This window comes from Camelina sativa, chromosome 7, assembly GCF_030686135.1.
Source record: "Camelina sativa cultivar CO46 ecotype springtype chromosome 7, ASM3068613v1".
NCBI lineage: Eukaryota > Viridiplantae > Streptophyta > Magnoliopsida > Brassicales > Brassicaceae > Camelina > Camelina sativa.
The window spans coordinates 8382545-8396409 of record NC_141886.1 but is presented as its reverse complement, the minus strand read 5'-3'; the positions used below and the strand labels follow the sequence as shown (position 1 = coordinate 8396409).

At 33.8% G+C, this 13865-nt stretch overlaps 2 long non-coding RNA genes across 3 annotated transcripts; one reads left to right on the top strand and one right to left on the bottom strand.

Annotated features, from left to right (window-relative positions):
* Positions 1 to 404: 404 nt before the first annotated feature.
* LOC104700736 (uncharacterized) lies at positions 405 to 2045 on the top strand. 2 transcript variants are annotated; one of them, XR_015561705.1, is made up of 3 exons: positions 405 to 1168; positions 1357 to 1446; positions 1545 to 2045. It is a non-coding gene; the product is annotated as an uncharacterized LOC104700736 (long non-coding RNA). The 2 variants fall into 2 exon arrangements; XR_015561706.1 differs by having other exon boundaries at positions 1037 to 1168; positions 1338 to 1446; positions 1545 to 1969.
* Positions 2046 to 7933: 5888 nt separating this feature from the next.
* LOC104700735 (uncharacterized) lies at positions 7934 to 9743 on the bottom strand. The gene is made up of 2 exons (XR_015560744.1): positions 8481 to 9743; positions 7934 to 8398 (listed from the first exon to the last, which is right to left on the bottom strand). It is a non-coding gene; the product is annotated as an uncharacterized LOC104700735 (long non-coding RNA).
* Positions 9744 to 13865: the final 4122 nt, after the last annotated feature.

Below are 13865 nucleotides of genomic sequence, written 5' to 3'. Positions count from 1 at the left end.
TTTTAGCTGAAGAATTAATACATTAGCTAGATCAATAAATAGTTTTTTAAAAAAATAAATAAAAGGCATAGATCCAATAATAGTTGGGCAAATGATAAGAAGTAGCAAGACATGTGAAGTGGGAAAGTGAGATATTCCTTCACGAGGTGGACTCCAAGATGGCAGCGTCTAACTCCATTTGGCCCAACTCTCTTTACCAATATTCATAACTCAGCTTCTGCCAATCAAACTCTTTCTCAGAAAATATTTATGCATACATTAACATTTTTTATCACAAAAATCAGCATATATTCACACACTCACATCTCTAGACTACTGTGCCTATATGATCGACAAAAAAAAAAAAAAAAGACTACTGTGCCTATATATTATTCACACACACATACACATACACATCTCTCTCTCTCTCTCTCTCTCTCTCTCTCTCTCTCTCTCCTGTTCTAGATCTCATCAGGTTTTTTTTTCTGGTTATTTTGTAGCTTCTACGATCTGGTAACATGTTTTTATATACGTCATACCTTTCATTTTTAATTTGCAAATCAATAATAGAAATTTGTGGTTTTGTCTCATTTTACTATTTTAGCAGTATATATTACCAAGTTCAGAGAGTGTTCAGTATTTTTCTTCTTCCCCGCTCTTATCTCTATCTGTTAGGGTTTCACTTCTATTTCAGGTTTGGATATGGTTAGGTTCCAACCAGTAGAAGCGAATACGTAGAATTGTACCAATAACAACTTGTCATCTCGACTATTCCGCCATGTTACCCCTCCCACATATGTATAATGTATACATAGATAAATTTATATTATATACATATATCTATATATCTATATATATTGAAGGTACGAGTTTCTATAAGTTATGAAGGATAAGTAATTAAATATATTTAGAGGAGATGTATGTAAGTAGTGAATTGGAGTTATGAGTTTGAGTTTGATTTGAGAGACAAAAGATTGCTACATGAAGATGAAAGACTATTTCCGAAGCCGCGCGCGGTCGTTGTTTGCTGCTGTGGCATCATCAAGATTCACATCTCTGTTGATGGACGGTGGTGATTCACTCTCCCCAAATTTGTCTCTGTGAAAAATGAGAATCTTGATGATGCTGCATCGGCAATCAAGGACTATTATTTTTGCCCTTTCTGTATTCCATCCAAGATCTTCTTCAGGTTAGTTTGCTTCTGCTTGAAATCCGTTTTTATAATTTCATTTTTATCACCTGTGTATGTTAAACCTATTTTCCCTGTTTAATTATAGTTTCTTAATACATAAAGATCTGATCATGATCTGTTGTTAGTATCTTTTTTCCTTCATGTGATACCGTCGGATTTGATTTAGGATCTCAAGTTTTTGACAGTCTTTTTCAACCCAATACATGAATGGATCCAAAAGCTTCTCTTTCAATAGATGAACAAGAGTCACAATATCATCAAAAGGACTAACTAAGGTAACTATGACATATTCCTATACAACTTTCTCTTGTTGGCAAAATTTCAGCTTGCACTTATCACAACACAATATCCTTTTCTTTCTTTTGGAAATAAGAAAAAAAAAATGGATATCATGGAAGTTGATGAGATAATGAAAGGGTCTAGATGCAACTATTGATGTCTAGCAGCAAAGAAAGGTTTTCAGGACAAACTGTCACTTCTCTCTGTGTTGTTGGTTTATTGTTGGCTATTACATTCAAAATGAGAATCAATTAGGAACTTGTTGGGTGGACCTTACACATTGTAGACTAGGCATACGTACTCAGTCCCACCTACTGATGAACATGAAGCAAATTAAAAGTACTCTCATTTTTTTTTTCTCTTATAGGGTAATATATTATAGCAGACCAATCAGATTGTGAACAAATCCAAAATACATAGTATAATGAGTTTCATGTGTTGTTTGTGAGCACCAATCATCCCTAATGTAGCTTCCAAATCAAATTATAAATACCTAAGTAATGCCTTTTCTTTTGGTTATGTCTTGTAGTACATGCAGATATAGATGAGTTTAGTTAGTTAATGTCTTGTATGTTATGGAGCGTGTGTTTAATCACTCCCCCATCCATATATATTTAGTTATTCAAAGAAATGAATCATAGCTTCCACTATAAAATCTAATTGTTTTGAGCAATGAATTGGATGATCGCGCTCCATAAGTGGAAGTGAAATCATTCTATCTCATTCTTGTAATGCACAATGGCAAGTTGGCAACTATTTTTTTCATATCATGATGATATTTTTGATATGTCCGCCAATCACGTGTATTTTGCATATATCTTCCAGTATTGGCAAACGAAATTGTAATTTTATCAAAATTAGTACATCAAAATAATATTATATGTCTTCACTCCAACTTGCTAATTGAGGACATAAGCTATATAAAAAAAAACATTTCTACCGCTATATTGCTAATACTAATGACAAGCGGGTATCATTATTTAATCTTTTGTTAAAATATTCTTACCGATATGTGTCAATTAATTAAACGAACCGTATAATATGTTTTAATCAGAAGAATTTAATGTGTGAATCTTTTTGTGTTCTGATGATCTTCGTATTTATCTAAATAGCTATTGTGATGTTTCATCAGTTTTATATATAAATGCAAAACAAAACAAAACAAAACAAAAAAGCATTAGAATCTTTGCGTATATGGATGGATCGGACAAAATGAGATGGTAATATTGGCTCGAGGGGATGAATATTTGTGTTTGTGTGTGGTCCATTCAAATTGAATTTAAACGCAACGCTGAGTATGTGAGGACCATTGTCCATTTCATTGTAGTTGTACTTATTATTTCCCAGCTTTCTCAAACTTTAAGCTTTTAATGTGTTTGTATTAATTACTAATTTGGCTCAGTTTACTATTTATAGATAAGATTATACATAGTATTTGTTTTCAAGTATTTTTTCTGGCTAACGAATTTTGAAAGTGATATTTACAATTTTATCGATCTCAAATTAGTTTGATCTACAAATATAGCAATTCAATATCACATATTTACCCCTATCAACAGAAATGATGAGACAGTTTATCTTGATATAAGAAAAAAAAATTCTCTGACCAACCGCACTCTTCACATTTTTTCTCACTCACAAATTTTCTAAATATTATTTCTCTGAATAAACCACACTCTTCTTATTTTGTTTTTCTCACTCAAAATTTTCTAAATATAGTTTTGTGGTTGTTTATCTTTCTATTCCTAGCTCCCACAATATTTTTAATATGAATCTGGATCATGGTAGAAATGATTAAAGGCATAATAAAGTAATGTATATTTTTAAATAAGTAAACGTCACACCAATACATTTGGACAATAGTAGATAAAATAATAAAGTAATGATATCCCAAATTCAGAAATAGAGTTACGAAAAATAAGACGAAAATTATTATCCACTTTAACGGTACTGTACACTGCGATCAAATAATCTAGTAAGCAACCCTGACTAGTGACTACTGCCTTTCTTTTTTTTTGTTTTTCAAACCCTGATTACTGCCTATAGCGACCAGCTACTAGAATATTTTTGAAAAGTAATATAAATGGATATTTTTGAATTTGTTTTTCAAACCCTGATTACTGCCTATAGCGACCAGCTACTAGAATATTTTTGAAAAGTAATATAAATGGATATTTTTGAAAATGCCACAATCTTAAATTGTTATATTCATAAGCGATCAATTTAACACATCGACTGAATTTTATTTAAGTATTTAAGTGTCTTTGTTGTTTTTCAAGAAATAACAAAATGCATCTTGAAAAATTTATGAAACAAGTTCATTTTGTAATCGTTGGTTAGCTATCGGTGACGCAAAATAATAACTACTTGCGGTTTAAGTAAGTGGGGAGTAAAACGGACGCCTTTAGCATCCCCTCTAAATGTAGTTGCAGCGACTATAAAAATATTCTATCAAACACCAACGACACCTACATCACTTCTAAAAATATTCGCAGCTACACCTTCTCTATTTCTCAACCGTTTTCTCTGTTATTGTTAAAGTTTAATTTTTTATCGCCGATCGCTGATGCAGCGATCATAAAACGAACACGGCCAATACCATGAGTATTGTAAGATTGGTATAGAACACCAATTATCTTATTTAATTAATCAACATATTTAAATTATAAGACATGTTCTTATATAATTTATGTTATAACTATGATATTACAGTTATAGATTTTTTTTTAGTTAAAATTAATTTTCTAGTTTTCTACTGATTTATATTTACATAATTCACATTTTCATCTACAATCATAGGATATATATACCTAAAAAATGAATTAAAAAAAATACACTGACTATCTAATAAACAATCTAGCAACTAGAAGTGTCAAACGGGCCGGTCCGCGTCCAACTGAGTCGATCGCGACAAACAATTTCTATCTTTTGGACTGCGATGGGCCGGCCCGCTAAGCCCGCTGACATAAAAGTTATGTCCAAGTCCGTCTCGCTAAGGCCTAAATAATATATTAAATAATAATAATAATTTTAAATTTTAAATAAAATTAATGTTTATATTAATTTTTATAGATATTTTAATTTTTTACATTAAATTGATTTGTGTTACCATATACTTTTAAAAAATATATTTAAAATTAAATTATATAAAAATAATTATGTAATTATATTAAATATTTATTTTTATTAAATATTTAAAGACTGCGGACCAACCCATCAACCTGCGGACATAACCCTCTAAACTCACAATTCGTTTGGGCTAGATCTGCAAAATACACTTTTTAACGGACCTAATATTTTGTAGACATGTCCGCTGTTTGGGCTAGGGCATGAACACTAAATATTTAGGAATCTACCAGCAACCAAAAGGAGCGAAAAGCAAACAAACGATAAAACTTGATAAGTCGTTGGTCGCTAGACTGGTAAGCGAACACATCCTACATTTATTTACGCATGTTAATATTTTAGTAACACCAAGTACCGGAAGTCAATGACTAGGAATTACAAAAAATATATTTATTTTATTTTTAACAACAAGGTATTATTTTTTTGGCTACGTCTAAAATTATTGCATATTTCAGTAAACTACTCAGACGGGCGAATCAGAGCATGTATAGGATTAATAATGGACCACTTCGGAGAGAATTAAAAGCTCACAGAACTTGCGTGGAATTTATGCATTGAGTTCAAATAGGTCAATGCAAGAAAATCCAGAATAGCTACATTGACATGATGCATTGTCTTTAAGTACCCAAATCCAGACCAATTTTCTAACAAGCTCAAAACACATTTTGTACCCAACTCTTTGTTTTCAAATAAAACAGAACTTTCAAACAAATGAGAATTTTATAATTAGTATCTAAAAAGTTTTCATTATCACATTTGATACATTTTTACGCATGATCTCATGATCATATGCAAAATGTATGTATGAATTCCGTAACTCCTTTCTAGTATCTCTGGTCGCTTCATCGTCAAGTTTGTACTTCAACTCCCTAACTTTATATATGTTGTGGTGTGACGTTGTTTTAACACAAGTGTCATATATATTAAGCATAATGAACCAGAGTAAGGTATATATAGAAAAATTTCTAACATCATTTCTTGAAATAATTTATTATAAAATATGTAGTAATTAAACAGATTTCCGAGGACATTTTTGACCAAACACCTATCCATTTTGTTAGAAATTAGTCTGAATGTTTATTCAAAAAAAAAAAAAATATAGTCTGAATGTATCTATGTAGGACACATGTTAAGTTTTCGACGACATAATTTTCTACAAAGTTTTCCGACTAATTTCAAACTATAAATGTTTTGAAAATTGATTAAATTTTCCAACATTCCAACCACCGTTTATTTTCTCGGAATTTGCAAGGAGTTAGCCGCAAACTTGTTAAAAGGTTTCCAATGATTTTTTTGTTTGCCGTAAATGGTTGTTTGAAGGTTTCTGATAACTCTTTCCATCGAGAATGGTCTTTGAAAAATGTTACGTTTTCATTTAGTGATCTATCTTTACAAAATGATGGGAATACTATTTTAAATCTTATCAATTTTGTTTTAGACATATAACATTCAGAAAAGGACATTAAAACTTCAATACCACAACTTTGTGTTTTTAGCAACTAAAAAAGGAAAAAAAAATTATCTATGATAAATAATACAACTTATTTTTAGTGATGCAGTTTCAAAGAATTTAGTTTGTTCTGGTGGAAAAATGATATTTATCAGTTCGAGTTAATGATCAATGATCTTAAGGAAATTGGCAAGAATAACCCAAAAAAAAAACTATAATTGAATGAGTAATCATTCTAACCATCTAACTATGATATACCTTGTATTATCTATAACAACGACAACTATATCCTTGTTGCATAAGTAACAGTTACCATTGTGTTTTCTTCTTTCTTCTTCACGTGGACATCTTCTCTTCCTCTGTTGCTTATATATATATATATATATATATATATATATATATAAATATATTCTTTATCTTCTTATTTCCTCTTTTACTATTTACTTTACTATTTTTATTTAATTTTTACTTTTTATTTATATTTTGCAGTAATATTTCAAAGCTCATACTAATTATATTTCACAATCTCACTTAGAAAATATAGAGTTTCTGAGTTTATCTTATGATTTTGAATATATCAAAAACGAATAGTGTTAATTAGAAAACCTAATATATAACTAAAATAGATAATTATTTGTACTATATAGAACACAACAATTGAAAATACCTAAACGATTTATATGTTATTAGTAATATTCCACTTTTAATATCGTTTTCAAGTTCATATTTATTTATATTGCATACCTACATAAATTAAGTTATATTTAAAAATATCTAAATGATTTATATGTTATATATTTTTGTTCCACACATTTTAACTCGGTTGCTTGGGTTGCCTAAGTTGTATCTTTAAGGGTATATCAATTTTTTTTTTGTGAGTTTAATTGGATCATTTGGGTTGCATATGTTAAATATTTTAAGGATACAATTTTTTTTTTAGTATAACAACCACAAGTGATACCATAATACGGTCATTATCACTTAATCTATACTATTTAGTTTTGTTATATACTATTTCATTTAAGTATTGTAAATAAATACTGTTCTACCCATAGTCATTGCTATCATTTTCGCCGTCACCGTCATTTAAAACGGTTGTTTGGATTGCCAATGTTGTATCACTTTGAGTTGCATACGTTTTTACTTTGTTGTGCGTTTAATACGGTTGTTTATGTTTATCTCTTATGTTTGACGTTTACATGGTTGTTTGGGTTGCTTATATTGTATCTCTTAATGTAAGCACTTATTTTTTGTTTTGCGTTTAATTCTATTTAAGTTATTTGTGTTCTATACTATTTTTTTTCTATATCATTTCATTATAAATACTATTCACCATTTAAGGTTTTCAACATCCGATTTTAAAAATTCAAGTTATGTCGACTGAAGAAAAAATATTCTATTTTTTTAAGATAGATTTCAAAGTTTCAATTAATTTTGTTGAAAAGGTATTTCACATTAAAATGTAATGGAGTAAGAAATATTTATCTAAATAAATAAAGAAAATTAATAAATAAAAATTGACCATGTACTTCATCACTTTCACTGGCTGTGCGTGTCATTCACGTTACCCCTTTCTTGTCTTTTTACATTAGCCCATAGTTATTCACTTAATTTATTTCATTAGTGTGCTATATTCTTAGTTTGTTTTTTTTTTATTTTGGTCATCTGGCAAACTCGCCAATGATCTTAATCATCATAAAAAGGATGTATTTTCACATATTATAATAAATTGTTGTTATTATCTATAATATTAGATTGTGAAGACAAAGACGTTGGTATAGTTCATTTGGGAACGATAAAATTTATAAAAATAATACTATCATGTAAAATTATTTACAATATTTTGACTAGTTGTAAATTTATTACCAGAAAATATGTAATGCAAATAAAATTTAGAAAAGAAAATATAAACACCACTAGAATCATATATATATCCTAAATATATTTATGATATATATGGACCAGAAAACTAAATTAAAGATTCTAAACAATAGTTGAAGAAATAAAATATTGACTTTTTCATACCATTTCTAGTAAAATATTGACTTTTGGGCAAATTCGGACGCTAGTTTGAGAGTTCACCGGCGGTTTGGGGTGAGTCCGGCGTAGGAGACATCCCTCACCATGATGGCCATGATTTCCTAAAGTTTTCCAACGGCAGGCAAGGGATAACCGAACTCAGAAAATCAATTCCTACAACACCTTTGTACCCCCATGGATGCTACTCTCATCAATTCTTCTGGTTAGTACAACTGTAGTCGACCCATTTCAGTAGTTAAGTCCCTACCATGGTAACAGTCTTACTTCTTTCTTATTTAAGACCTCTTTCGTATGTACCTGAACTCTCTCACTCCTATGAAGAACCGTGCGACCTGCATTTATTTTCAATAAATTTTGAGTTATCAGCCTCTGTAGGCAAGAATCATCAGCCTGTTTAGGCAAGAAAACTCTCACCTTAGGGTGAAGAACCCTAGCGTCTACAAAACCTTTTCGTCAGCTCTCCATCATGGATAGACGAATCCCCTACCACCTGAAAAGCAAGGAAAAAAAGAATGAGTACTCTCCTCCTTCCCGCAGGAGAGTTAGAGCTCTAAATCCGGATAATGTAGATCTCATTGTAGAAAATTTGCTTACACTCACGGGGAGACTCACAAACCCTAGATTTCAACGCTTATGGTCTCTTATACCATTTCTGTCTAACAGATGAAATCTAAGAGGAAAGGCCATAGGATCTGACCATGGAAATGGTTGCTTTCAGTTCCTGTTCGACTTTAAAAAAGACTTTCAGAAAGTCTTAGATAATAGACGATATCATTTTGACCAATGAATTCATACTTCAGCGTTGGGAGCCTGTCATCTCCTCCTATTCCCCCTCCAAAATCCCTTTCTGGATTGATATTAAGGGACTACGTACCAAAGCAATACTGGAAGATTGAAATGATCTCATCAATAGGAGAGGAACTAGGTGAACTCCTAGCTCATAAATAACCCCGACAACAATAAAGATGAGAGACCTTGTCAATGGACTCTAGCCTCTGATCAAAGAAACTATTGTTGAATTCCAAAATGGAAATGAACCCCTAATCTCACTTGAGTATAAAAGACTCAAAAACCATTGTCTCCACTACTGTCTTCTGAATGAAGGACTGTCAGGAGTTAAAAGAAGACCCTGAGGACTCCGGAATAGCCCCTCAGCTACAAAGCAAACAAAACTCTCAGGCGCTTGCTAGAACCCTCTCTCATAGAGATGAACAACACAACTACATGAGAATCCATAGCTCCCATTCTCATCATTCTGCTCACAAATCTCCTGAGGCTCCACCAAGAAGGTATTCGAAGGTTCGACACCAAAATAACCGATACCCACCATCTGACAAAGATAGATACCAAAGACCTCAAATAAATGAGAAAACACTATCTAGATCACTGGATAGTCCTGAGGAGAATCTTTCAGAAGCTACCATAGCCACCATCATAGCCAATATCGGCCAAATCTCCAGTGGAGGGAAAAACCAGCATCCAGTCAAAGCTATAGAGCAGTTGATCCAGAATTTTCTGAAACCTCTATACCATGATGACCACCTTTGGAGTAGAATCCATATGTAGAAGTTACCCCTCCCCCTCCTCCTCTACGGATCCCATCTAGAGATGAAATAATGTGAGACCTACGTGAGGTCACTATGCAGTAGATAAGTTGTGCGGATCCAACAGAACATGCTGCAAGAAAACAAAGAGTTATACAAGGAGAAAGCAGAGATCTAATGGCTGAGACAGCAAAGCAGATAATCGAAAATGCATCAAACCTGAATCTTAGCAATTTGGAAAAACGAACAACTGACAATCTGGAGCTCCCTACTACCTATGCCCTTCTCCCAGACACCTCTTTGACTGCAAAAAAAAAAGAAGAAAAGAGGACGTCCACCGATATCAAAAGTGTCGGGGAAAAACCAAAGGTGCAAAATCAAGCAAAAGAAATAAAGTGCTCATCCAGAATTCACCTAAGAGAAGAGCTACCCCAGAGAGAACTACTCCTTCTGGTGAAGTGAACAATCTTGCAGGCAGAACCTCTACATCAACACATAAACTTGTTATGCAAAGCAATGCTCCACGAGCTTTTACAAGCAAAACAATGCCAAAGAATGTTATCATACCACCTATTGTGAAGAAGAGGGGGAATTTTCATAATTCTCCCCAACCTCTTCCTTAAGAATCCTGAGTTGGAACTGTTATGGTATGGGCGATCCCATGACAGTCCACAGATTAAAGGAGTTACACAAAAGTAACTCAAGAGATAGAAATTTTCTCATTGGAACAAAGTATGTTGATGACTTTGTTCTCAACAAGCTTCAAGTTCTAAATCACTCAGCAAACAAAGTAATCTCGCCTCACAGACCAGGAGGAGCAGGACTCGCTCTCCTTTGGAAATAGCATTTAGATGTGGACATTCAACAGGAATGTCAAAATTTCATCGATACTAGAATTAAAGCTGATGGAAAGCTCTTTTTCGCCACCTTCATTTATGGGAAACCTGATAAAACAAAGAGGAAAGCTATTTGGGATCAGATATCAAGCTTTGGTAAATATAGAGAGGAACCCTGGTTCCTAACAGGCAATTTTAATGATATAATCGATTCCACTGAAAAACAAGGAGGCCCTGCTAGATCAGAAGGCTCTTTCATTGATTTACCAACCTTTATGTCAGAATGTGATCTACTCCCTCTATCCCACAAAGATTGATGTTTTGAGATATTTTTTTGTCCCACAAAGATTAATGTTTTGTAAACTTCAAGAAGTAATCATTGAAAATATTTAAAATTTTGAATTGTTATTGGTTTAAAATTAAATAATATCTCTTTAGTCAAAGAAAAAAATATATTTAAACTCAATAATCATTGTTTTCTTAAAATGTGTAAAATATTATAAACATCAATCTTTGTGGGACAGAGGGAGTATTTGATATTCAACATTCAGGGAATTCTTGTCCTGGAGAGGTTAAACATATAATCACCTCGTCCACTACAGACTGGTTAGAGCAATGCCAAACAGTTCCTGGGCTGAATCTTATCCCTCGAGAAGAGCTAAATATCTTAACTTTGAGAGCTCGGACCATAAACCTGTGTTAACTTATTTTGACCTGCGATGAAAGAAGAAAAAAGGATTATTCCGGTATGATAGGCGGCTGAGAAGAAACAAAGAAATCACCCAATTAATAAAAGACCAGTTGCAATCAGAAGAAGATGAGGAAGTGGAATCAAAGATTAACCAGTGCAGACATGCCATTATTGTTTGGACGAAAAAAACATCACGCTGAGAGCCAGAAAAGAATTGAATCAGCATGCACAAACTTGGAAATGGCTATGGCAAGTCCCACCTCCAACATCCTCCATATTGCTGCCATAAATGAAGAGTTAAAACAGACATACAAAGAGGAGGAAGAATTTTGGAAATAGTGAAGCACACAGCTATGGCTAATTTAAGGGAACAAAAATACGAGATATTTTCATGCTATAACAAAAGGATGGAAAGCAATCAATAAATTATTTGTCATCAAAGATGATAATGGCCAGATTTTCTACGAAGAAGAGAAGATCCTAAATGTGATTACTGAATATTACCAAAATCTCTTCCAATCAAAGGAGACTATCAAATACACAATAGTACATGAAGCAATAAGGCTATGTGTATTATAGAAAACTAACAATGAGCTTACCTCCTTACCTCTGCCAGAAGAAGTTATTGCAGCCTGTTTCTCCATCCATGCAGACAAGGCACCATGCCCAGATGGCTTCTCGGCAAGCTTCTTCCAGTGAAACTGGTCAACCGTAGGCCCACAAATCACTCAAGAGATTCAAGAGTTATTCATATCATGGATCCTACCAAGCAACATCAACAAGACTCATGTCCGGTTGATACCAAAGATCACAAGTCCAACAAAAATGATTGATTATAGGCCTATTGTTATGTGCACTGTATATTACAAGATCATCTATATAATACTTACTAAAAGGTTATAACCCATCCTGAACACGCTAGTATCAGAGAACCAATCCGCCTTTGTTCCCCAAAGAGCTATCTCAAATAATGTCCTCACCACACGAAGTTCTACATTACCTCCACTCCTCTACAGCAAAGTAGAGGTGCTACATGGCAGTCAAAACTGACATGAGCAAGGCCTATGATAGAATATAATAGGGATTTATATCAAAATTGCTGGACAAAATGGACTTCCATCAAACATTCATAAACTGGATAATCCGATGTGCCACCACAGTACGCTAATCTTTCCTCCTGAATAAAACAGACTAGGGTATGGTGTATCCCCAAAGAGAAATCCGTCAAGGCGACCCTCTTTCCCCATATATCTTTATCCTTTGCAGCGAAGTACTGACTGGACAATGCAAAAAAGCGCAAAGTGAGAATAAACTAACAAGAATTAAAGTGGGGAAGGCTAGCCCGAGAGTTAGTCACTTACTATATGCGGATGACACAATGTTCTTCTGTAAGACCGATCACCAAAACTGCTCAACCCTGGAGGAGATTTTGTACAAATATGAAGAGCGGATTAAAAACCAATTGGGTATTCAAATATGAAGAGCGGATGACACAATGTTCTTAAGGACATATGATTAATGCAACAACATCAGCAATCACCTTCTCTGTAAAAACACCAACATAAACTAAAGAGCGGATTAAAAACCAATTGGGTATTCAAAAAGAAGGTGGCTGTGAAAAATACTTAGGACTGCCAGAACTGTTTGGAAGAAAGAAGAAGGATCTCTTCACCAGCATTGTGGATAGAGTCAGACAGAAAGCGTGTAGTTGGCCATTGCACTACCTATCAACAACAGACAAAACCACTGTATTGAAATCTGTTTTGGCGGCTATGCCAACCTACTCCATATCGTGCTTCAAGGTTCTCAATTCCCTATACAAACAAATACAGTCAGTATTAACTCGTTTCTGGTGGGACTCAAGCTCTGAAAAAAGGAAAATGTGCTGGATATCTAGGGAAAAAATGACGAGGACAAAAGGGGAAGGTGGCCTGGGTTTTAGAGTCCTCCAAAGCTTCAACGACACACTCCTGGAGGCTGCTGACAAATCCGGATTGTCTCTTGGCTCATGTTCTCTTGGGTAAATACTACCATACCACCTCGTTCCTAGAAAGTGTTGCACCTGCTTCCACTTCTCATGGCTGGAGGGGAATAATCGTTGGCAAAGATCTCCTGAAATCACAATTAGGGAAGGTAATCAGTAATGGGTGTGATACCCATATCTGGACTGATCCTTGGATCTCTCTTACCTTCCCACTCACCCCAGTGGGACAAGCCACATAATCTACAAGAAACCTCATTGTATCCCACTTTATCAACCCTGAAACAAAGGATTGGGACAAAGAGAAAATACACCAAATTCTCCTAGGACTAGTGGATCTAGTTCTTGAGATCAAGATAAGAAAACTAGATGCACATGATGCCTATATCTGGTAACCTACAAGCTCGAGACTCTACTAAGCAAAATCGGGTTATTTGGATAGTATTGTTCATTGCCCGACAAATACCTTGCAAAACGATGTAAATCGAGATTTCAATTGGATCTCCTTAATCTGGAATGCTAAAGTGTCACCAAAATTAAAATTCTTCCTATGGAAGCTGATGAGAGGAGTCTTACCAGTGGGAAAAAGCTTGCGAGCCAGAAATATCAATAATGAGGCGGTATGCCCTTTTTGTGGTGATCTTGAGACAATCCTCCATTTGTTTTTCACCTACAGGTTTGCAAAATAGTTATGGGATCTAGCCCCCCTGATGAAACCCGTAACCCCAGAGAGCTTCACTTCAATAA